This window comes from Gracilinanus agilis, chromosome 2, assembly GCF_016433145.1.
Source record: "Gracilinanus agilis isolate LMUSP501 chromosome 2, AgileGrace, whole genome shotgun sequence".
NCBI lineage: Eukaryota > Metazoa > Chordata > Mammalia > Didelphimorphia > Didelphidae > Gracilinanus > Gracilinanus agilis.
In genome coordinates, this window is record NC_058131.1 from 150931324 (window position 1) to 150955610 (window position 24287).

General features: G+C 37.5%; 1 long non-coding RNA gene across 1 annotated transcript in view; it reads left to right on the top strand.

Annotated features, from left to right (window-relative positions):
• Positions 1 to 24287, top strand: part of LOC123236930 — a 263096-nt gene that overhangs the window by 25563 nt on the left and 213246 nt on the right. The window contains exon 2 of the long non-coding RNA XR_006505444.1: positions 13276 to 13407. This is a non-coding gene — a long non-coding RNA (uncharacterized LOC123236930). The remainder of the gene's footprint in view (positions 1 to 13275; positions 13408 to 24287) is intronic.

The following is a 24287-nucleotide window of genomic DNA, read 5'->3' on the forward strand; positions in this document are numbered from 1 at the left end:
ACTGTATGTACACTTGGACCCAGCAATACCATAACTGGGTCTGTATCCCAAAAAGATCAAAGAAAAAGTTAATGAATACATATGTACAAATATCTATAGCTATTCTTTTTGTGGTGGCAAAGAATTGGAAATTGAAGGGATGTCAAATAATTGGGGAATGGCTGAATAAATTGTGATATATGATTATTATGCAAATCTCTTATTCTTTCAGAAGTGACAAGGGAGATAGTTTCAGAAAAGGCTGGGAAGACATATTGATGCAAAGTGAAATGAGCAGAACCAGGAGAACACTGTACATAAGAACAGCAATATTATGTAGTGATCAACTATAAATGGCAGCTCCCACCATTAATACAGTGACCCAAGAAAATTCCAAAGAACTCATAATCAAAAAAATCCTATCTACCTCCAGAAAAAGAACGGATGGAGTGTGAGTGGAGATTGAAGCATATGATTTTTCATTTGATTAATTTTTATTGCTTTTTTGCATTGTATAATATATATAGAAATATATTTTGCATGACTTCACATGAATAATGGATATCATATTGCTTGCCTTCTCAGTGTTTGGGTGAGGGACAAGAGGGAGGGAGAGAATTTGGACCTGGCCTCATTTTTTTAAGTTAAATTTTTTTGTTAAATTAAAATACCTAGGTAATTGCCTACTTTCCCTCTTCTCCCCCCCACTAGAGAAGGTATTGTTTGACAAAAAGATATCCATATCCATATATGCATATGTATATAAAACTAGGTCTTCTTTTTATTTATCAGTTCTTTCTCTGGAGGTGGACATACATAAGTCATTCTTCAAACGTGTTTGGCAAAAGTAAAGATTCATGTTTTGGGGATAAAAATTCATTATTTGGTAAAAAGTGTTGGGAATACTTGAAAGTAGTCTGATGGAAACTAAATATAGACCTATGTCTTACACCATTTGCCAGAATAAGATCAAAATGGGTACATGACCTAGGCATAAAGGAACATAAAGGCAAATTAGAACAGGGCACATATTACCTTTCAGGTTTACGAATATGAGAAGAATTTATGAATAAATGAGATAAGAGATAGAAGTGTTGTAAGATGTAAAATGGATAATTGTGAATACATTAAATTAAAAAGGATTTATACAAATAAAACTAATATAGTTAATTTTAAAAGAATGTTAAAAAATAAATAGCAGAAGCACTGTCCTCCAAGTTGGTCTCTCTGCCTCTAAGCTTTCCATTTTCTCATGGCTACTGTTATATTCATAATCTGGGAAGTGATGGATGCCACCTTGACTGACAGGGATGGCAGTTGGAAGACTTGGAATGTTCCCAGGTGCCATGAGCCAGGGGCAAACGTCGATTGGCCCCACTCTGACAGCCACTTTGAGGGAGGTCTCTCTCTGGAGGTCTCTGGACAGGAGTCTCTGGTGGGGAAGGGTGGCAGGAGGTCTAAGAAGAAGAGGATAGGAATAAATCTGAATATTTCCTGATAGACTGTGAGAGCTAGTACATCACCAACACTGGTAGTGAGTGAGCTGAGAGAATAAGACCATCAATACTTCTGCATCAATAGCCTTCCCTTTTCTCTGGCTTGGCTGTGGCCAGGTCTGGCCAGAGATAGTGGGAGTGAGTAAATCTCCAGCTTCCACCAAATTAATAGCCTCCAGCTCTGATTGTCAACTAGTTTATAGACAATAGATCAATAGGGTCTCCAATCCCCAATCCTTGACCTTGTTATCCTTCCCCTGTTTATAGATAAAGAGTATTCAACAAGTATCTTCCTGAGTGGTCTTTCTATCACGGCCCTTGAGAAGGGAGTCAAATGCAGTCAAATCCTGAACGTTATCTAAGGCAAACCAATAGCCCAATACTAATCTATTCAACCCCAGGTTGGACCTGGAAAGGTTACCCATCTATCTAACCTCTTGAGGGTCCTTACTGGGCAGCTGTTAGAGAGAAAGGGATAACTTACAGCAGCAGTCAAGGGTGATCAGAGTAGGTGTTCCTCCCATCAACTGCAGCTGAGGAGAATACAGATAGATACATCAACATCATTGTACCCTCTTATTTATAACACTACCATATTGATATTCTTACAACACATGGCTAACAGTGTCACATTCCTCATCAAGAAGCTCTAATGACTCTATTTTGTTTCTAGATTACTTAACAAACTTCTCTCACATTTGAAGCCCTCTGAATCCAGCCTGTATTTCCAGGTTTATTGCACATTATGCGTCTTATGCTAAGCTGGACTATTTACCTCTTTCCATCTATGATAATTCATCTGTCATCTTTCTGCCTTTGCTTAGGCTATTACTTGTGCCTAGAAAGGCTTCTTTCCTCACTTTTGCTTTATCTTCTTTCAAAGCTTCATGCAAGTTCCACTTCCTGCTTCAGATCTACCCTGATCTTTCCAGTCCCTTGGAAATGACTTTGTCAATGTGTAAATATAAATACACATGTATTATTTATTCACTTGTGTATATGTTTTATTCTCCTCCCCCTTCTCAATAAAATGTAAGTTCTTTGAGGGCAAGAACTGTTACATTTTTGTCTTTGCACCCGGCTAAAGTGGCGCAGTGGGTAGAGCATTAAGTCTGGAGTCAGGAAGATTCATCTTTCTGAGTTAAATTTGCCCTCAGACACTTATTAGCTGTGTGACCCTGGACAAGTCACTTAATCCTCTCTGTCTTGGTTCCTTATCTAGTAAATGAACTGCAGAAGAAAATAGCAAGCTATTTAAGTATCTCAGCCAAGAAATCTCTGAATAAGGTCATAAAATGTTGGAGATGACTAAAAAATGACTGAACAACAACAAATCCTCTGCATCTAATTCAGGGCCTGGAAGTGAGGAGTGGAGTGGAAAGAAATAATCATTTATATACCAGTCACAAGGTGCTAGGTATTGTGCTAAATGCTTTGAATAAATATATTATTTTATCCTCCCAACAACCGTGTGAGTTAGGTGCTTTTATTAACCCTATTTTAATAAAGGAAACTGAGGCATGCAGAGGTTAAGTGACTTGCTCAGGGTCACACAGCAAGTATATCAAGGAAGATATGAATTCAGGTCTTCTACTGCACCCCCTTTGGAAAACAGTAAGTGCTTAATAAATGTTTGCATGTTGAATCATCGAAAAAATGGCAGATTTGGGATTTGAACCTAGGACTCCTGACTTCAGGTCCAGCGTTTGTTTCCTTGCACACCCACTGATAACAAAGGATATAGCTCCAGTCTGGGGTAAGGCAGGAATTTCTATCTGATGAAAAGCTGCTGTTTGGCCATCTTGAGTCTGTTTATAACTAATCTCAAATAATTTCAATCTTTTAAAATTCCCTACAAATTTAATTCCTGCAACAACATTAAAAAACATTTTTTTAAAGTTACAAGCCTATCGGGGAACCCAGTTTTCAATGGTACCTTTTTTTTCCCATAGCTACAACCATTGTCATCCTCCAAACTGTAATCTTATCATGTTTAACTTGTCCCACATAAGCAAGCCCATGTATATTTTCAGTAGTTTCAGCTGAAATCTGTTAAGAACAGATGTGGAGACGGGGCCCCATGGCAATGATCCTGCAAATGTATTTTTCCATGAGCCACTCTTTTTTTTTTCTCCCCCTTCCTTGGGGAAAACAGAAAGTGGAGCCATCATTAGAGTGGATATTAAATGCTTCTGAGTCTTACAACTAGTGTTTATCATCGGCTTTCAAACAGCAATTTAGCACATGAGGCACTGAACACAAAGAATCTGCTAATAGAGGGTATTTGCACTGGAACAATGTAGCCGAGATGGATTGGATGTAATAGCCCTCTCCCCAGCTGCTACCTTCCTTCCTATAGATGATGGGCTAGTCCTGCTTTCTGTGACAACAAAAACAACTCCTGATCTGTGAACATTGACAGTAAATGGCCCATTGGAAGCAAGCCCTCCTAAAAGCCACAGTTGCTGTTTTGAACAGTCCACTTCAAATTCCAACACTACCCCACCTCTCTTCCCCCCTCGCCCCTACCTTGCCCCTTTGCCCTCTGTGTCTGGAGGGCTCCGGAAGGAGGCAGGCTGCCAGCTGGCTTGGATTCAGTCTTAGAATGTGGAAGAGTTGAGCTGGGATCCACGTTCTAAGATCTGTATTTTAAGCCCTTCATTTTAAAGATAAGAAATGGAAGTGAAGGGACTTGCCCAAGGTTAAAGAGCTACTACATAATTGAACTATAATTATTTTGTATATTTATGTCTGTTTTTTAGCATTTGTTGATATCTTTTTTATATGATCCTCATTTACCAATATTCTTCTTCTCCCCCCCCAATACAGTAAAATAAAGAATAAAAAAGAGGGAAAATAAATAGTTCAGAAAAAGTAATTAATTTATTAAGTCTGACACCAAATGTGGTGTTACATACCCATAACCCCACACTTCTTCAAAAAAATAGAAGGGATGTATTCTCATATCTCTTATTTGGGGATAATCTTGGTTATTAAAATTTCATGTTGGAGCAGCTAAGTGGCTTGGTGGATATAGTGCCAGGCATGGAGATAAGAGGTTTGGGATTCGAATTTGACCACAGATTCTTCCTAGCTGTGTGACCCTGGGCAAGTCAGTTAACCCTCAATACCTAGCCTTGTGTTGGTGAACCCATGGCTTATATGCCAGAGGGGGCTGCTCCCTTCCCCTTTTCCATTGCCCCTAAGGACATTTCTCAATGTTACCCACCCCTCTAGCCATCAGCTCAATGGGAGCGCTTCCTCCCTCCCTCATTTGTGTTAAGGCAGAGCTCACATGTGGCGTAAGGGTGCAGTTTGGGCACTTGGTCTCTAAAAGGTTTGCCATCACTGATCTAGCCCTTGCTGCTCTTCTGCCTTGGAGTCAATGCTTAATATTGATTCTAAGACAGAAAGTAAGGGCTTAATCTTTTTTTCCCATAGAATTCAATTCTAGGGATTTTATTGTTGTGGTTCCTTCCATTTATGTTGTTATAGTTATTGTGTATATTATTTTTGGAGGCAGCTGGGTGTTACAGTGGATAGAATACTGAGCCTGGAGTCAGAAAAACCTGAGTTCTAAAACTGTTTCAGATACTTACTAGCTATTTGACCCTGGGAAAGTTATTTAACTTTTGTCTGTCTCAGTTTCCTCATTCCCCTGCAAAATGGAGATAATAATAGCACCTACCTCTTAGATCATTGTGAAAATCAAATAAGATAATTTTGCAAACCTTAAAGAGATATTTAAATGCCAGTTATTGGGGGCAACTGGGTACTCAGTGGATTGAGAGCCAAGTCTAGAAATAGGAGGTCCTAGGTTCAAATCTTGCTTCAGACACTTCCTAGTTGTGTGACCTTGGGCAAGACACTTTACCCTCATTGTCTAGCCTTTACCACTCTTCTGCCTTAGAAGCAATTGCTTCTAAGGTGGAAGGTAAGGTTTTTTTAAGGCAATTATTATTGTTGTTGTTGCTATTATTATTGTTATTTTCCTTTTTCTAGTAATACCCCTTTGAATAAGTTCATATTTTCCTATGATATTTTGTATTCATCAAGTCTTTTAACTAAGTAATATTTCATTATATTAATGTATCACAAATTGCCCAGGCATTACCCAATTGATGGGTATCTACTTTGTTGCTACAGCAAAACATATTTTTATTTTTAATCTTATTTGTATACTCTTTGGGATATATGCCTAGCAATAAAATCTATAGGACAAAAAGGAAATATTTTTTGATCATTTTCTGAGCATAATTTCAAATTACACTTTTTCTTGAGGGGGGAAGGGGAATATATATTCTAAATATATTCTCAAAGAAGGATCCTAACTCTCTAGCAGGAAGAGACCTTGGTATTATCTAGTCAGCTTCTTCATTTGGGATTACTTAAGGCACAAAGAGAGTAAGTGAAAAGCCTGAGGTTATGTAGGTAATAAATGGTGGAACCACAATACTAACCAAGGCACTTTGTGTACTTCTCTGTGTACAAGTATCAGACTTTAGAAGCTTCCCCAGGAGAATGTGAACTCCCCAAGGTCAGCCCCTATTTCGTTTTTGTCTTTGTAACCGTGGCATCTAGCACAGTGCTCTGTGGCTGGAAAGAGTTTCCAAAATACTCGTTGAACTAAAAATTGAATTGGAAATTCTGTCACCAAACAAAGAGTTCTGTCCATCTAGTTTTATCGCAGCCAGAGGGAAAAAGAGGAACTTTGGCAGGTAGGCAGAAAGGAGATCAATTTGCCTAGTCTAGATGGAACTATATTATTCTCAAAAAAAAATCAAAGCTTGGTGGATACATTGCCAGGCCTGGAGATAGAAGTTGATGGGTTCATACTTGGCTGTGTGACCCTGGATAAGGATTTTAACCCCAATCACAGAGCCCTTCACTGCTCTTCTGCCTTAGAATACTAGATTTCTCATTATTCATTTGTTTCCATATTGTTTGACTCTTTGGGACCCCATTTGGGGGTTTCTTGGTAAAGATCCTAGAGTGGTTTGCCATTTACTTCTCTGGTTCATTTGACAGAAGAGAAAACTAAGGCAAACAGAATGAAATGACTTGCCCACGGTCACATAGCTAGCAAAAGTCCGAGACTGGTATGAACTCAGGTCTTCCTGGTTCTAGACCTATATACCATTCTATAAGCAATATGCCAACTAGCTGCTCTCATGACTGGATTGCTGGGATGAAAAAGTGGCATTTGGAGAATCTCACCATCATTAACTCAAATAAGGCAAAAAATTATGAGTTTCTCTCATGAGGATACCTCATTCATTAACATTTATTGAATACTATGTGTAAAATGTTGTGTTTGGAACTGTGACAGAAAAGCAAAAAAAAAAAATGTGATATCTGGCTTCAAAAAGCCTTTAGGGAAAGTAAGGCATGTTTGTAAATAATTAAAGAGAGGTGGCTCAGTGGATTGAGAGCTAAGCTTAGAGACGGGATGTCCTGAGTTCAAATCTAGCCTCAGACCCTTTCTAGCTATGTGACCCTGAACAAGTCACTTACCTATCCCTTGCCGCTCCTCTGCCTTGGAACCAATACTTAGTATTGATTCTAGGACAGAAAATAAGTGTTAAAAAATAACTACAGAAAAATATATGCAAAGAATGCTTTGGAAGTTCAGAAGAAAGAGAGTCTGCTTCTAATGAGAAGGATGGGAAGAGGCTTCATGGAGGATGTTCAGCTGGGAGATGAAGAGCAAGGAAAAGTCAAGATGAAAGAAACAGTATAAACAAACACTCCTATGTAAGAAAGTGCACAGCATATTTGTAGAGCTACAAATAGCAAAGTATCCTGTGTGTCTGAGATTTGGTTCTATTTGAAAAATTTGATTTTTTTTTCATTATCCCCTCCCATGAGAGTGTGGGTAAGGTTTTCTCTTTAGGAAAAATAGATTGAGGGATTCCTCCCTGTTTGTAAAATTATCCAGTCATATAAATATTAGAGCTGTAAGGAACTTTGGAGATCTCGAGCAATTCTCTTATTTTACAAATGAGGAAACTGAGGCCCCCAATCATAAAATAACATGCCTGAGGTCATGCAGTGAGCAAAGTCCATACTGGGAACCATGATATTTTGACTCTTTGCTTGGTTTTTAATATAACCACATCTGTATTTCCCTTCCCAAAATGATTTTACTGAGTATTCCTATTGCTATGTAGTTAAAAAATAATAATAACCCAAAGGACTTTGATTACTATGTTGAATAGCTAATTTTGGAGTATCCCAAACAAAAATCAACAATTAGGAACTACCCAACTCCCTCTTGGAGGACTCTGGAAACTTAATCTCTGGGAATGGGGATTGTTTGGTCACTTGGTTTAAGTCTGAGTCCTTAGAAACCAAATTGAATTGCTTAGTAAATACTACTCAGTTATGAGCCTCTAGAAAATGGACTGTGGATTTTGCTCTAGATTTAGACACAGTGCAGAGAATAGAAGCATGTGTGGTGCATAAGCCGGAAAAAAAACAAAACAAAACCCTGAAAAACCCACTAACTTTCACCCAGCCATCAGTTTCAGTATTGTCCCAGACCACTTCTGAGATAGGTTCAGAAATCCTTGACTGAAAGAGACTTCAAGATATTAAATTCAGCCCTCTCATCTTAAAGGTAAAGAAGTGGAGGCTCAGAGAGGGGAAGTAGCTTGACCAACATCACACAGCCAGACAACGGCCAAGCTGGAACGAGAACCGAGATTTTTTTTTTTTCCAAAGAATAGGGCACATTCCGCTACATGGCAGCAGCTGATGAAAGCCATAGGTCCTCAGAGATTCGAAAAAAAAATTGCTGCTGAAAATACAACCTTATTCTCCGCCGTGTTTTCCATATGAACTGAAACTCTGCAGAGCTAAGTAATGAAAACCAGCATTGAGTATAAATTACAGAGAACGGCAGAGTAATGATTATAAAAGGTATACGAGGCATAACCCATTAGTGAACTCCATTTCTTACAAAAATTAGATACTGAAAGTTGGAATACAGTCACGATGTGGCTGGATGTAGTCAGTAGTAGCAGTGACTAATAACGCAGCTAGAGATCTGTTAGTGTTTTTCCTTTTTACTCCAACTTTCATAAGTTAATAACTCATGCATGAAAAATGGTTCCATGCTGAAAACTGGCATTTGAGAGCTCCGCAAATTGTGTGGGAGCGACCTTTTTCGTGGGGGTGGGGGTTTGCTCCATTTTATTTGGCTCTCTGCAAGTTATGGGGAGGGAATGCCAATGGACTTCTTCCCCCGCTATGCATTTTTGGTAAGTCTTAGAAAGATCTAGGATTGATAATAACACCAAGCTAATTTAAGAAACAAGGACTGGCTTTGGTGATGTTAGTGGGAGTCAAGGAAGCGGAGACCAAGGCAGGGGATATTTGATTTTGTTGTTGCACAAGGTGGTAGGGGACGCATTTAGCTCCTTCAAACATGAGCTCACCATGGGTTGTTTTTGTTTTTGGTCACAGAAAACCGTTATCACATTAGCAAAAAAGCCCCTCCTGCTGCTCCAGAAACGGGCCTCGTGGCTACCAACAGCCTCAAGCCTGCCAGATTTCTTGGACGGAGCCAAAAAAATGTTGTCTGCACCCATCCCTTCCACCGTGTTTCAACATATTTTCAGAGTGGTGGGGGGACTAGGAAATAGAGGACTGGAAAAGAATGCCCATTTGGCTGCTAAAGCTTGTTTAACAAGGAGATATGTGATATGGAGGCACAGCATGGAGACATATGGGAAAAGATTTATCTTACCCATCATTGCAGTCACAGGGAAACAGAGAATTTCAGAATTGCCTCTCCTCACTGACCAGTATTTCAACTAGGCAGGTGCAGAGGATAGAACGCTCCACTTGGGCAATGGAAAATCTTGGTTCGCATGGGGCCCCAGATGCTCACTTAGCTATGTGATTCTGGGCAAGTCAGTTAACTTTTTTCAGCCTCAGTTTGCTCATTTGTAGAATGGGGGTAATAATAGTGCCCATCTTCCAGAGTTCCTGCGAGGATCAAATGAGATAGCATATGTAAATGCTTTGCAAACATAAAGTGTCATGTAAATGCTAGCTATTACTATTTTTATTATTATTCAGTTGAAAATCTTATTAATATAAAACATGCTATACTAATGCTTTCTGATTTGCAAAAGTGTTTTTATTCAAAAAGCAGCATGGTAGTATGGTTAGAGAAGCCTTAAAGCCAGGATTATGTGGGGGCAAGTTCTTCTTGTGACATATAATAGTTGTATGATGATAGTTAAGTCATTTAATTTTTCTATTCCCCAGAAAGCTCTCAAAGATCATCAATTTGTGCTGATTTTTCTACCTATGTTACTGGAGGCAGTTTGCATGCTTAGAGTTCCCTAACACTGTCATTTCCTCTTCCATCCCCACCAAAAGTCACTGAGCACAATGATGGCAGGTGAGTCATTCAGTGAATGAAGCACTGGACCTGGAGTCAGGAAAACATGAATTCAAGTTCCTCCTCAAATACTAGCTGTGTGACTCTGGGCAAGTCACTTAACTTTTTCTGCCTCAGTTTCCTCCTTTGTAAAATGGGGAGTGATAGCACCTATCTCACAGTGTTGTTATGAGGATCAAATGAGATATTTGTAAAGCAATTTTCAAAGCTTAAAATTTTGTATTTATATATTAAGTTCTATAGCTACATAAAGTTTACTAGCTTTTATCATCATCATCATCATCATCATCATCATCATCATCATCATCATCACTAGTTTCAGATTTCCAAAGTATTGTCTCTAATAATCTTCTGCAGAGTAGTTGCTCTTTCTTTCCTTATTTACAGATAAGGAAATTCAGACTCACACAGGTTAAGTGACTTGCCCGGCCATTAAGTTTCTGAGGGTAGTTCCTTTTCTAGCTCTTCCTAATTCAAATCCAACACTCTATCCTTTGTACTTTGATAGCTCACTGATTCTCACAACCACCCTGTGAGCTGATCAGGACAAGTCTATCTCATGTTACAAATGAAAAAACTGAGGCTCAAAGAAATTAAGTTATTTCCCCAAAGTCACAGAATGAGTAATGCTGGAGCCAAGACTTGAATCTACAGAATAACTGAATCGGAAGGGACATGAGAAGCCATTGAATTCGACCTGCACTTAAACACGATTCCCTTCTATAACATGTCCATTAAGTAGTTGTCCAACTTTGGTTGAAGCTCTCCAGTACAGGGCATCCATTCACTTAACTCCAGAGACAAGTCATTCCACTTTTCCATGGCTCTAATTATTATAGAGAGTTGGGTTGGGTTTTTGTTTCTTTGCTTTTTGCTCTCATGCCTAATTTTAATTTATCTCTTCATGTCTTCCATTTAGGCAGTTAGATGGCTGGATGGATAGATCACCAAACCTGGAGTCAGGAAGAACTGAGTCCAGATCTGGCCTCCAACACTTACTAGCCGTATGATCCCAGGCAAAGGAAATGACAAACCACTGCAGGACTAATTAAGCAAGTTTCCACATTTTCTAATTAAATTAAATCCTTTTGGTTTCATCCCAGGAGTCCTTCTTTTCCATTATCGTTAAGCTTGATTATCATTTATCTTTTCCTCCTTTGCCATTTATCCTTTTGCTTTATCATTTAGAATTCCCTCTCATATTTTCATGATGGATATAAATTACTAAACCTGAAATTAAGAAAACTTGGGTTAAAATCTCAACTTTGCTACCTGCTAGCTTATGTAACTGTGAACAAATTCTTCATCCCCCTGAGCCTCCAAGGATTCCTAATTTGTCAAAAAGGGGAGCCCAACTATTTTGACTTCCAGTGCTCTTTCTCAAAACTCCCATTATTGAACTTCATGTCTTTTCACTGGCTATTACCCCCCAGGTCTGGTATTCACTCCTTCTCATCCCCATCTTCTGCCTTTCATTAATTAGCTTTTCCCAACCCCCATAATGCTAGGGCCTTTCCCTCCTTTGATTATCTCCAATTTATCATATATATTTTTATACTTACCTGTTTTCATGTTGTCTATCCCCATCAGATTTTGAATTCCTAGAGAGTGGCGACTGCTTTGTTTAGATTTTGCATTTCTTTGTATGCCTACTCCTTAGCATTTGTTGTTCAGTAATCTCAGTAGATTCTGACTATTTCTGATCCCATTTGGGATTTCCTTGGCAAAGATACTAGAGTGATTTGCCATTTTCTTCTCCAGTTCATTTTATAGATGAGGAAACTGAGGCAAACAGGGTGAAATGACTTGCCCAGGATCACACAGCTAGGCTGAGGTCAGATTTGAACTCAAGAAGTCTTCCTAATTCCAGGTCCAACACTCTATCCATTGTGCCACTTAGCTGATTGCTTAGCATTATGCCTGGCATAGAGGAGGTATTTAATAAATGTCTGTTGCCTAATTGACTTTACATTGCATTGTCTTCAATGTATACATTTTTCTTCAAGCTTTCTTTTCAAGTTCTGGCTTCTGGGTTTGGGAGAGGGGAGGTTTGTTTTTATGTATTTATTTTTTAAGAGATGAATTCTGAAGCAAAATGAAGATTACAGCAGAAGGCTGTTGTGTTTTTTTTTTTTCCTTCTTCTTCAGGCTTCCCAGCTGATTGCCTCAGTTTCACATTGCACTTGATTGCATCACATTATGTTAGACCATGTGTGATCCTGCACACTCTTAATAAGTGACTTTCTCCACAAGACCAGAGCAGCTGGAATTTCAGAAGTAGCACGTGTCTGAAACAGCATTGCGTATGGATAGAAGGGATTTGTGTGGGGAGGGAGGTTTTGATTGGTATCCCTTTAATTTTTTTCTTTTAACTAACAAGCATTTCTTTTTCCTCCCTCTCATTCTCCCAGCCTCTTCCCCCCCTTAAAGAAAAGAAAAAGAAAACCTTGGTAATAAATATGCATAGTTAAGTAAACCAAATTCCCATTGTGGCCATTTCTAAAAATATAGATCTCATTCTGCATCTTGAGTCCATCATCTCTGGCAGGAGGGAAGCTGGTAGCATTTTCTTAAACTTGCACCACTGGAAATCAGATTCAGAGTATATACCTGTATTGCTTTGCTTGCTTTCTGCTGTGGACCCTCTGCCACTTCAAGCCAAGTTTTCTTAAACTGGGTACCCTGGACTTTGATGGGGAAAAAAAGACATACTTCTTTATTTTCACTAACTTCTAACTAAAATTGTTATTTCCTTCTGTTACAATTTTCTAAACCCTTACCTTCCATCTGAGAATCAATACTCTGTATTTGTTCTAAGGCAGAAGAGTAGTAAGGGCTAGGCAATGGGGGTTAAGTGATTTGCCCAGGGTCATACAACTAGGAGGTATTTAAGGCCAGATTTGAACCCTCTCTAGGCCTGACTCTCAATCCACTGAGCCATCCATTATAATTTTAAAAAATGTTCTGAGGAGTCCATAGGTTTCTCAAGATTGCCAAAAAGAACCATGATGTAAACACATTCAGAAACCTTGGTCTAAATGTTGTTGAAAACCCTCCCCCAAGTGCTCCCAGAAATTATCTTAGGAAAAAGAAGAGGGAAGCAGTGATTTTCCACTAAAAAAAGAAAAATATGAAAAGGAAGCTTGTAGCTCTAGATGTCTACTATCTTCCAAGGTACATTGGTTGAACTGCCAAACTGCTGCTTATAAAACCTATCGCTGTATGGACAGCTGCAGCATCAGCACTAATGATGATTTTTACCAGGGTGCAGTTAACTACAAGGGCTCAGTCTGGTTCCTCAGACCAAACAGCATGGATCCCACAAGCCAACAAGAAATACATCACATACAGTAACCTCCATTTTTCCCATGTTCTGTGTCCCCACAGCCCTACATTACTAACAGAGAACCTGTTCAATTATACACGGTTGTCTGGACATACCTCCTGAGAATGAGAATGTCAACCAAAAAGCAGGGAAAGAGCTCAAAGTACAAGGTCTAAAATAAGAAGAATCGAGTGGTGAGTATCTTTGTGGCAAGGGGAAAGATGATCATACTCAGAATGATTTGCTGGGGAGTTTGATCTATTTTTTGTTAAACCAACTGCCCTAGAAACTGACCTAATGCAACCATCTTCCTTCTGACCAAACCCAGTGGCCAGCTGAGATTCAAAATCTTAATGGTTTCCCTGTTATTCAGTCTTAGTGAACATGCCCTGTATTAATTTCCCAGGAATATATCCTAATGCTATGAAATTCTTTTAAGAGCAGAACTCTATAGATTGGTAGAAGGCCTGTGAATTTAAGTTGGGGAAAATATAAATCTTGATTTCAATATAATTAGTTTCCTTCATAATTGTGAGTAGTTAAAATTTTGTTCATTTGAAAACATCATTGTGAGAAGTCCATAGGCTTTACCAAACTGCGGAAAGGGTCTAAAACATAAAACGAGACTAAGAAGCCTTGTTTTAGAGTGAGTCCTTTTCCTCCTCTCACAGCCTTAGAAAACTTCTGATGATAGACTCGTCACCTAATAAGAGTACAAGTATTCTGATCATTGAGACAATATTGGGAGCCAAGCAACTAAAAAACAGGCATTCTTTCCTCATACATTCTCTTCTTTTACTTCCTGGCTCTCCCACCCAGAGCACGCTCATCCATACACTCACATCTACCTCATTTTGTTTAATAGAAATGAAAACAATTTGAAACTTTTTTCTTTGGATTTCATGATCTGGTAGTCAGAATTTTTACTTTATTTATTTTTAATTAATAAATTTATTTTTAGATATTTTTCCATGTTTACATGATTCATTTTCTTTTCTTCCCCTCTATCATCTCCCCTCTTAGAGCTGACAAGCTATTCCACTGGGTGTACAGATGTTGTTACTTGATACCTATTTCCATCTTATTCATTTTTGCTATAGAGTGATTGTTTAAGGCCTAAATCCCAAATCACACACTCATATATACATGTGATAAGTGATGTCAAATATTTTGCTTTTGCATTTCTACTCACATATTCTTTCTTTCAGCATGGATAGCATTCTTTCACATAAGTCCTTCAGTAGTGTCCTGGCTTGTTGTGTTGCTATTAATAGCAAAGTCCTTTAACTTGGATTTTTCCACAATGTTTTACTTTCTCTGTACAATTTTCTTCTGATTCTGCTCATTTCACTCTGCATTAATTCATTGAGGTTCTCCCAGTTCATATGGAAAGCCTCCAGATCATCAATCCTTACAGCACAATAGTATTCTATCACCATCATATACCACAATTTGTTCAGCCATTCCTCATTTTCCAATTTTTTGCCACTACAAAGAGTACAGCTAAGAATACTTTTGTACAAGTATTTTTCCTAATTATCTCTTTGGGGGTACAAACCCAGCAGTGATATGACTTGATCAAAGGGCAGGCATTCTTTTAAAGTCCTTTGGGCATAGTTCCAAATTGCCTTCCAGAATGGCTGAACTCCTTCACAACTTCACCACAAATGCATTAGTGTACCAATTTTGCCACAAACCCTCCAACATTTATTATTTTCCTTTACTGTCATATTGGCCATTCTGCTACGTGTGAAGTGGTACCTCAGCATTGTTTTGATTTGCATTTCTCCAATTATGAGAGATTTAGAACCCTTTTTCATGTGCTTATTGATAATTTTGATTTCTTTATCTGAAAACTGTCTATTCATGTCCCTTGACCATTTGTCAACTGGGGAATGGCTTGATTTTTTTTTGTATAATTTACTTAGTTCCTCATAAATTTGAAAAATGGGACCTTTGTCAGGGGTTGTTATAAATTTTGTTATAAATTTTTCTGCCAATTTGTTGCTTCCCTTCTAATTTTGGTTGCATTGATTTTGTTTGTATAAAATCTTTTTAATTTAATGTAATAAAAATAATCCATTTTACATTTTGTAGTGTTCTGAAATTCCTTCCTTTTCCATAGATCTGATAAATATACTATTCTCTGGTCACCTAATTTGTTTATGATTTCCATCTTTATATTTGTCATTTATGCACTATGAGTTAAATGGTATAGGGTGTAAAATGTAATTTCTTACATCTTAGTAAGATCTAAGCCTAATTTCTGCCATACTGTTTTCTAATTCTCTTAGTAATTTTTGTCAAATAGTGGGTTCTTGCCCCCAAAACTGGGATTTGGGGGTTTATCAAATACTATCTTGCTACTGTCATTTACCTCAAGTCTATTCCATTGATTCACCCCTCTATCTCTAAGCCAGTACCATATTGTTTTGATGACCACTGCTTTATAGTATAGTTTAAGATCTGGTAAAGCTAGGCCTCCATCCTTCATTTTTTTTTCCATTATTTCCCTTGATATTCATGATCTTTTGCTCTTCCAGATGAACTTTGTAATAATTTTTCTAATTCTATAAAAAAGGGTTTTTGTAGTTTCATAGGTATAGGATTGTCATTTTTATCATATTAGTTCCTCCTACCCATGAGCAATTGATGCTTTTCCAATTGTTTAAATCTAGTTTTATTTGTGCTTTATAGTTATGTTCATATAATTCCTGAATTTGTCTTGGAAAGTAGATTCCCAGGTATTTTATCTTGTCTGAAGTAATTTTAAATGGAGTTTCTCTTTCTAATTCTTGCTGCTGGGTTTTGTTGGAAATATATAGGAATACTGATAATTTATGTGGATTTCTTTTGTACCGTGCAACTTTGCTAAAGTTATTGATTGTTTCTACTAGTTTCTTAATTTATTTTCTTGAATTCTCTAGGTATATCATCATGCCTTCTGCAAAGAGTAAAAGTTTAGTTTCTTCATTGCCTACTTTGATCCCTTCAATTTCTTTTTCTTCTCTAATTGCTACTACTAGCATTTCTAGTACAATATTAAATAGTAGCGGTGATAATGAGCATCCCTGTTTCACTCCTGATCTTATTGGGAAGGCACCTAACTTATCCCCATTGCAGATGATACTTGCTGATGGTTTCAAAGAAATAAATAATGTTTATTATTTTGAGGAAAGGCCCTTCTATTACTATACTTTCTAGTGTTTTCCATCCTAATGGGTGTTGTATTTTGTCAAAGGCTTTTTATGTATCGAGATAATGATGTGATTTTTATTAGTTTGGTTCTTGATATGGTCAATTATGTGGATGATTTTCCTAATATTAAACCATCCTTGCATTCCTGGAATAAATCTCACCTGGTCATAGTGAATAATCCTTGTGGTAACTTGTAGCCTTTTAGCTAGTATTGTATTTAATATTTTTTGCATCTATGTTCATTAAGGATATTGGTCTATAGTTTTCCTTCTATGTTTTTGGTCTCCCAGGCTTTGGAATCAGTACCATAATTGTATCATAAAAAGAATTTTGTAAGATTCCTTCTTTGCCTATTTTGTCAAATATTTTATAAAATATTGGGACTAATTGATCTTTAAATGCTTGATAGAATTCACTTGTGAATCCATCTGGCCCTGGGGATTTTTTCTTAGGGAGTTCTTTGATGACTTAATCAATTTCTTTTTCTGATACGGGATTATTTAAATATTCTATCTCCTCTTTTGTTAACCTAAGCAATTTATATTTTTCTAGTATTTTTAGTTGCATGTCCAATTCATTAATGTCCTCTTTCTCTTTTTTGTTAATATGAACACTCAGGGATATAAATTTTTCCCTGAGTACTGCTTTTCCATTATCCCAAAATTTTGATATGTAGTTTCTTCATTGTCACTCTCTTTAATGAAATCATTGATTGTTTCTATGATTTGTTCTTTAACCAATCAGTTTTGGAGAATCAGATTATTTAATTTCCATTTAATTTGTGATTTGCCTCTCCATATACCCTTACTAATTACAATTTTTATTGTATTTATTATTGTATTGCAACCTGAAAAGGTTGCATTTATTATTTTTGTTTTTCTGCATTTGTTTCCAATGCTTTTATGCCCCAATACATGGTCAATCTTTGTGAATATACCATGTGCTACTAAAAAGGAGGTGTATTCATTTTTGTCCCTATTTATTTTTCTCCATATATCTATTAACTCTAATTTTCCTAAGATTTCATTCACATCTCTTACCTCTTTCTTCTTTTTTTTTGGTTTGATTTATCTAGATCTGATAGAGGAAGGTTGAAGTCTCCCACTAGTATAGTTTTACTATCTATTTCCTCCTTAAGCTCTGATAGTTTCTTTAAAAATCTGGATGCTATGCCATTTGGTTCATACATGTCGAGTACTGATATTTCTTCATTGTCTATACTGCCTTTTATCAGGGTGTAATTACCTTCCATATCTCTTTTAATCAGATCTATTTTTACTTTGATTTTGTCAGATCCCATGATTGTGACTCCTGCCTACTTTTTCTCAGTTGATACTTAATAAATTTTGCTCCAGCCTCTTATCTTTACCCTATGTGTGTCTACCTGCCTCATGTGTGTTTCTTGTAGACAACATATGGTAGGATTTTGGATCCTAATGCACTCTGCTATCTGCTTCCATTTTATGGGTGAGTTCATCCCATTTACATTCAGAGTTATGATTACCACCTGAGTATTCCCCATCATTTTGATTTCCTTTTTTAATCCTGACCTTTCTTCTTTCACTATCTCCTTCTACACCAGTAGAAGGAAATTTTGCTTTTAATCAGTCCTCCTATTCCCTACCTTTGTTTTACTTTCCTTCCCACCCCTTCTTATTCCCCTCTTATTTTTCTTTAAGTTCTATTAAACGCCCCCCTACTTTTCCCTCCCTTTTAATACTCCCTGCCCCAGTCCCCTCCTTGGTTTTTCCCTCTCAACTTCCCTATACAGTAAGATAGTACCTGTACCCCAATGGATCTAGCTGCACTTCTCTCTCAGTTTTCCACTGAGAGTAAGGTTTAAGTATTACCTATTAGCACTCTCTTACTCTCCTTCTTATAATAGTATTCTTGCCTGCCCCTCCCCCAAGCTCCTCTTTATGTGGTATAATTTATCTCATTTTTCTTCTTCCTTCAAGTTTCTCTTGGTGCCATCTTCTATCCCCCCCCTTTTAAAAATATCATCCTAACAACTTAGTACCTCAACCTCTGCCTATTAATAATTCTTCTAACTACTATGATAATGAAATTAATTTTTGAGAGTTACAGATATAATTTTTCCATATAAAAATATAATCAATTTAACCTTACTGAAGCTGTTATGTTTTTTCCTCCTGTTTCTTATTTACCTTTTTATAGTTCTCTTTAATTTTGTATTTGGACATCAAATTTTCCATTTAGCTCTGGTCTTTTCTTTAGGAATGCTTGGAAATCTTCCGTTTTGTTGAATGCCTATACTTTTCCCTGAAAGTATATAGTCATTTTTGATGGATAGGTGATTCTTGGTTGTAGATACAATTCTCTTGCCTTCCTGAATATCACATTCGAAGCCTGGCAGTCCTTTAGTATGGAAGCTGCCAGAACCTGGGGCTCCTTAATATCTGAATTGTCTCTTTCTGGCTACTTTCAATATTTTCTCTTTGGCTTAGAAGCACTTGAATATGGCAATTACATTCCCAGGGGTGGTCTTTTGAAGATTTAATGTAGAGGGTGATCTGGGGACTCATTCAATGTCTATTTTGCCCTCTTGTTCAAGACTATCAGGGCAGTTTTCTTGGGTAATTTTTTTAATATGATGTCAAGGCTTTTATTTTTTTCCAGGCTTTCAGGTAGACCAATGATTCTCAAATTGTCTCTCCTTCATCTGTTTTCTACTTAAGTTGTCTTTTCAATAAGATAGTTCATGTTTCCTTCTATTTTGTCATTCTTTTTACTTTGCTTTATTAATTCTTGCTGTCTTAAGAGATTATTACCTTCCAATTTTAGTCTTTAAAGCTTGGTTTTCAGCTATGATCTTTTAATTTTTCTTTTTTGGTTTGGTCTATCCTGCTTCTTGTGGCTTCCAGTAAGTCAATTCTGGTCTCCAATTTGCTTATTACTTCATTTTATTTTCATACTTCTTTTTCCATGTGGGAAATTTTGTCTTTTAAACTATTATTTTCTTTTTGAATTACTTTCATTTCTTTTTCCCACTTTTATTCTCATTTTTCTTCTATCTTTCTTACTTAGTTCTTAAACTCCTTTTTGAGTTCCTTGAGAGCTTGTGACCAATTTCCAATTTTTTTTAAGTTTGGATGTATTTGCTTGTTTGTCAGTCTCTGCTGTTGCTTTTGTATTTTGCTCTTTTTCTTCATAGAAATTCTCCAGGATCAAAAGCTTTTTGTGCTGTTGCTTATTTCTTTTGCTACTTGTGGATTGTAGTTCCTGCATGTTGGTAGACATTGCTGTTTTGGCTTCTGTCTCTGTATTATCTTTCCTTCCCAGCCAGAAGCCTAAGAGAGGAGGGTATTTTTACAAATATATTATTCCTCTGCAACAAAGATATGCATGTTTGAAGCACCATAGATTTCTTATCATTGTAGTAATTGCAAGCATTTCATAAATAAGTCTAAAAGAATAGGATAAATAGTATATTAAATACCCTGGGACTTCACAATAAATTATTGTTGTGGTTATTTAAAAGTGTTCATAGAAAAAAATTGGGGGAACCACTGCTCTATAACAAAGCATAGAAAAAGGAAAAAAAAATAATCCATTAAGAACAACCAAGACATCAAAAAAGTTTGCCATTATATGCAGTATTCCATACCCATGGGTCCCCCACCTCTGTAAAGAAGGTAGATGAGAGGAAGGTTAGGCCTTTAAGGTACTTGGCAATTACCCTAAGGGGGAAGTAACATAATAATTATTATCCCCATTTTGTCTAATGAGAAAACTAAGGTTCAGAGAGATACAATGAATTGCCCACAGTTACAAAGTTAGTAACAGTTGAGATTTGCATCCTTGTATTTTTTTATTTCTAATCCCAGATAGGTGCCACAGAGGATAGAAGCCTGGGATACTTTCTAGCTGTATGACTCTGGTTGAGTCACTTACCATCTCTCAGCCTCAGTTTCCTCCTCTGTAAAATAAGTATAATAATAGCACCTAACTCCCAGGATCAAATAAGGACCATATTTGTAAAGTGATTAGTACAGATCCTGGCACATAACAGGCATTTAATAAATGTTTGTTCCCTCCCCTGCCCTTCCCTTTGTTTTACTCTACCATACATTTTCCAGGAAAGATATATAGATTGCTTTGTCTGGGAAACAGTTTATGACAAGGAAGTTCCACAGAGAAATGAGGCTTGGGGTGTGCATAGAGTGTTTGGGGAGGACCAGAACCAATGGTCTGAGGGCTTGCTGAACTCTTTTCAGGGATGCTCATCCACTTTTGTTGTCCACCTTTCACCCAGCTCTCATCTGTGGCTCCGAGAAGCTTTAATATGCACGGTGGCCATACAATGGGAAAACTACCTCAATAGATGGGCTAAACCATGTTGGGAATAATTGACAAGACTCAGACTGGTTGGTGAGTTAGGAGAGTGTGTGCCCCAAGTATGTGAAGACTTCTCCCTCAAAAATGGTCAGATAAGAACTATTTCTTCTAATGGCCATGAAGGCAGCTAAAGCATGAGCATGGTTAGACATCAAAGGAGTCAAGGCCATTACCAGTTGGCTTTACTTTTGTCTTGCCATTGTATGTGGATGACTCTGGAAGAGAGAATGAAGCTGATAACTTTGTGCATTCATGTGCAAGTCAAGACATCATTGTACCACCAACACCATGTTATTAGTCCTCTTCTAAAACAAAAGATGAACAATAGTGTGTGGAATCTGAGAATATCTTAGTGGTAAAACTTATATTTGCCAGCTTTTTTTTAATTGTTGTTCAGTGCTCTTTCAAATTTTCTCTCTCCCTCTTCCTTCCCTCTCCCTGAGACAGCAAGTAATCTGATATAGATGATACATGTGTCATCACGTAATACATATTTCTATATTCATCATATTGGAAAAGAAGACATCACACATACTAGAGGAAACTTGTGAAGGAAATAAGTGAAAATGGTACGATTCAGTCTGCATACAGGCTCTATCAGTTCCTTCTGTGGTGATAGATTGCATTTTTCATCATGAGTCTCTTGGAGTTGTCTTGGATATTCACATTGCTGATAATAGTTAAATCTAGAATATAACTTCTTTATGGGAAAACATTGTTCCTTTTTTGTTTTTGTACAGACTAGAGTAGGTGATAAATGTTTATGGAACTGAATTGAGGAAAGAGAAAGAGTTCATCTGGGATATACTATATTCATTTGTTACTGATCTTATTTAGGAGCATCACAATTTTATTTTATTTTATTTTATTTTTCTAAAGCCTTGGTAAGGGCTAGGCAGTGGGGGTTAAGTGACTTGCCCAGGGTCACACAGCTGGGAAGTGGCTGAGGCCGGGTTTGAACCTAGGACCTCCTGTCTCTAGGCCTGACTCTCACTCCACTGAGCTACCCAGCTGCCCGCATGGGTTGTTTTCTAAGGACCCTCCTGGCTCTAAAATTGTGAAGCTCAAGGTAGCTGGGGAGCTCAGTGGATTGAGAGCCAGGCCTAGAGATGGGAGGTCCTAGGTTCAAACCCGGCCTCAGCCACTTCCCAGCTGTGTGACCCTGGGCAAGTCACTTGACCCCCATTGCCCACCCTTACCAATCTTCCACCTATGAGACAATACACCGAAGTACAAAGGTTTAAAAAAAAAAAAGAAAAGAAAACAACCCAACCCTCTCATTTTATGCATTAAAAGACTTAGACTTGGATAATTGAAGGGAATTATTGAAGGTCAAACAACTAGTAAATGTTTAAGTAGCATGTAAATGCAAATATTACTAGAAAAGAGAATATTAGAGAGTCTCTATTCTGAGTATGAAATTTACATTATACACCACTGTTAAAGGATTTTCCCTCTCTATAATCATCTAATATAGAGCCTTTGTGTCCTGGGTGAAAAGAGTAACTGGAACCCATCTACTCATATGACTGAGTTAGATGACATGTGATGAATTGATTAAAAATTATTGTATAATCATACTTAGAAAATATAAGTTTTTGCCTTAAGAGCCTGTGGAGACCCTCTAATAAGGGGCTTTCTTAGTGCTGCACTTTTGGATCTTTAAACTGCTGGAAGTCCCGATATACTATACTACACGACATTACACACACATACACACACACACACACACACACACACACACAGATATCTTAAAAAATAAATTCTTGATTTCTTGACTACCTAGTAATGTTGTAACATATTATCCTACTCTAACTCATTCCTATTTCTTTTCCAATAAGAGGGGTTTTCTTAAGTCTTTTGTAAAAATCATGGACGTTCTCAAAGATTTAAGGCAGGAAAAGAATCCAGTCCAATGTACCTTAGTTTCTAGAGCAAATTTAGACATCTGCCCTTCATCACTAGCTGCAAAAAGGTAGTGAAAGAGATTTTTAAAAAACCAAAAAACACCTTACCTTCCATTTTAGAATCAATGCTAACTATTGCTTTCAGAACAGAAAATCAATAAGGCTAGGCAGTTGGGATAACTGACTTGCCCAGGGTCACACAGTTTGGGAGGATCTGAGGCCAGATTTGAATCCAGGTCCTCCTGTCTCTAGGCTTGGTTCTCTATCCACTGAACTATGTAGCTTCCTTGTGAAAGAGATTTTCAAGTATTTTCCTTTTATCTTTTGCTAACTTTTCTCTGTATTTCCTTTTCCTTTATATCTATAAAGTTATATAAAAACCCTAAAATAATGGGACAAGGGATTTAACTTAGAAGTGAAAAATGTCAAGATGAGAAATATTCCCTATCTCGATCAATCAATAACAATTTATTAAGCATTTGCTATGATCCAGTCACTGTGCTGAGTGCTGGGGATTGAAGAAAAAGTCAAAGACACCATCTCTACAATCAAAGAACTCGCAATCTATTGGCAGAAAAAATGTACAAAGAAATATCTACAAAGCAAACTATATATAGGATAAGTAGGAAATACTTAATAGATGGAAAGAATCAGAATTAAGAGAGGTTGGGGAAGGCCTCCTGTAGAAGACAGGATTTTAGTTGGGGCTTAAAAGAAGGAAAAGAGTGAAGAGTAGAAGAAAGAGAGCACTTCTAGCATAAGGAGACAGGAAAAATGCTTGGAGCCAAGAGATGAAATGGCTTATTTGTGGAATAATCAGAAGGCCAATGACCCTGGATTGAAGGGTATGTGTCAGGGCATAAGAAGTAAGAAGACTGGAAAGGTGTATGGTAGAAATTAAGTGATGAAGGGCTTTGAATGTCAAACAGAATATTTCATATTTGCTCCTTGAAGCAACAGGAAACCCCTGGAGTTTATTGAGTAGGGGGCTAGCGTGATTGTATCTATATTTTAAGAAAATCACCTTTAGTGACTGAATGGAAAATGTCTTAGAGTGGAGAGAGCCTTGACGCAGACTAAACCACTAGCAGGCTATTGCAATAGTCCTGTCATGGGGTGATGAAGGCCTGCACAGTGTCAGAGATAAGGGAGTGTATTCAAGAGGTGTTGCAAAGGTGATATTGTCAGACGTTGGCAACAGTTTGGATATGGGGGGGGGTGAAAGATAGTGAGGTGACCAGGGTAACTCCTAGGTGATAAACCTGAGTAACTGAGAGTTTAGTGTTGCCCTCTACAGTAATGAGGAGGAGGGTTTGGGGGAAAGATAAGTTCTATTTTGAATGTATTGAGTTTATCATATCTACTGGACATCCAGTTTAAGATATCCGAAAGACAATTGGAGATGCAAGATCTGAGGTCAGCAGAGAGACTGGGGAAGGATGGGTAGATTTGTAGATCATCAGTATCTTAGACATGTAATGGCATCCACAGGAGCTAATGGGATCATTGGCTGAAGTTGTATGCAGGGAAAAGAAAAGAGGTTCCAGGACAGAATCGTCATGGATACCTGGGATTAGATGATTTAATCTAGAAGAGGCTCTAACAAAGGA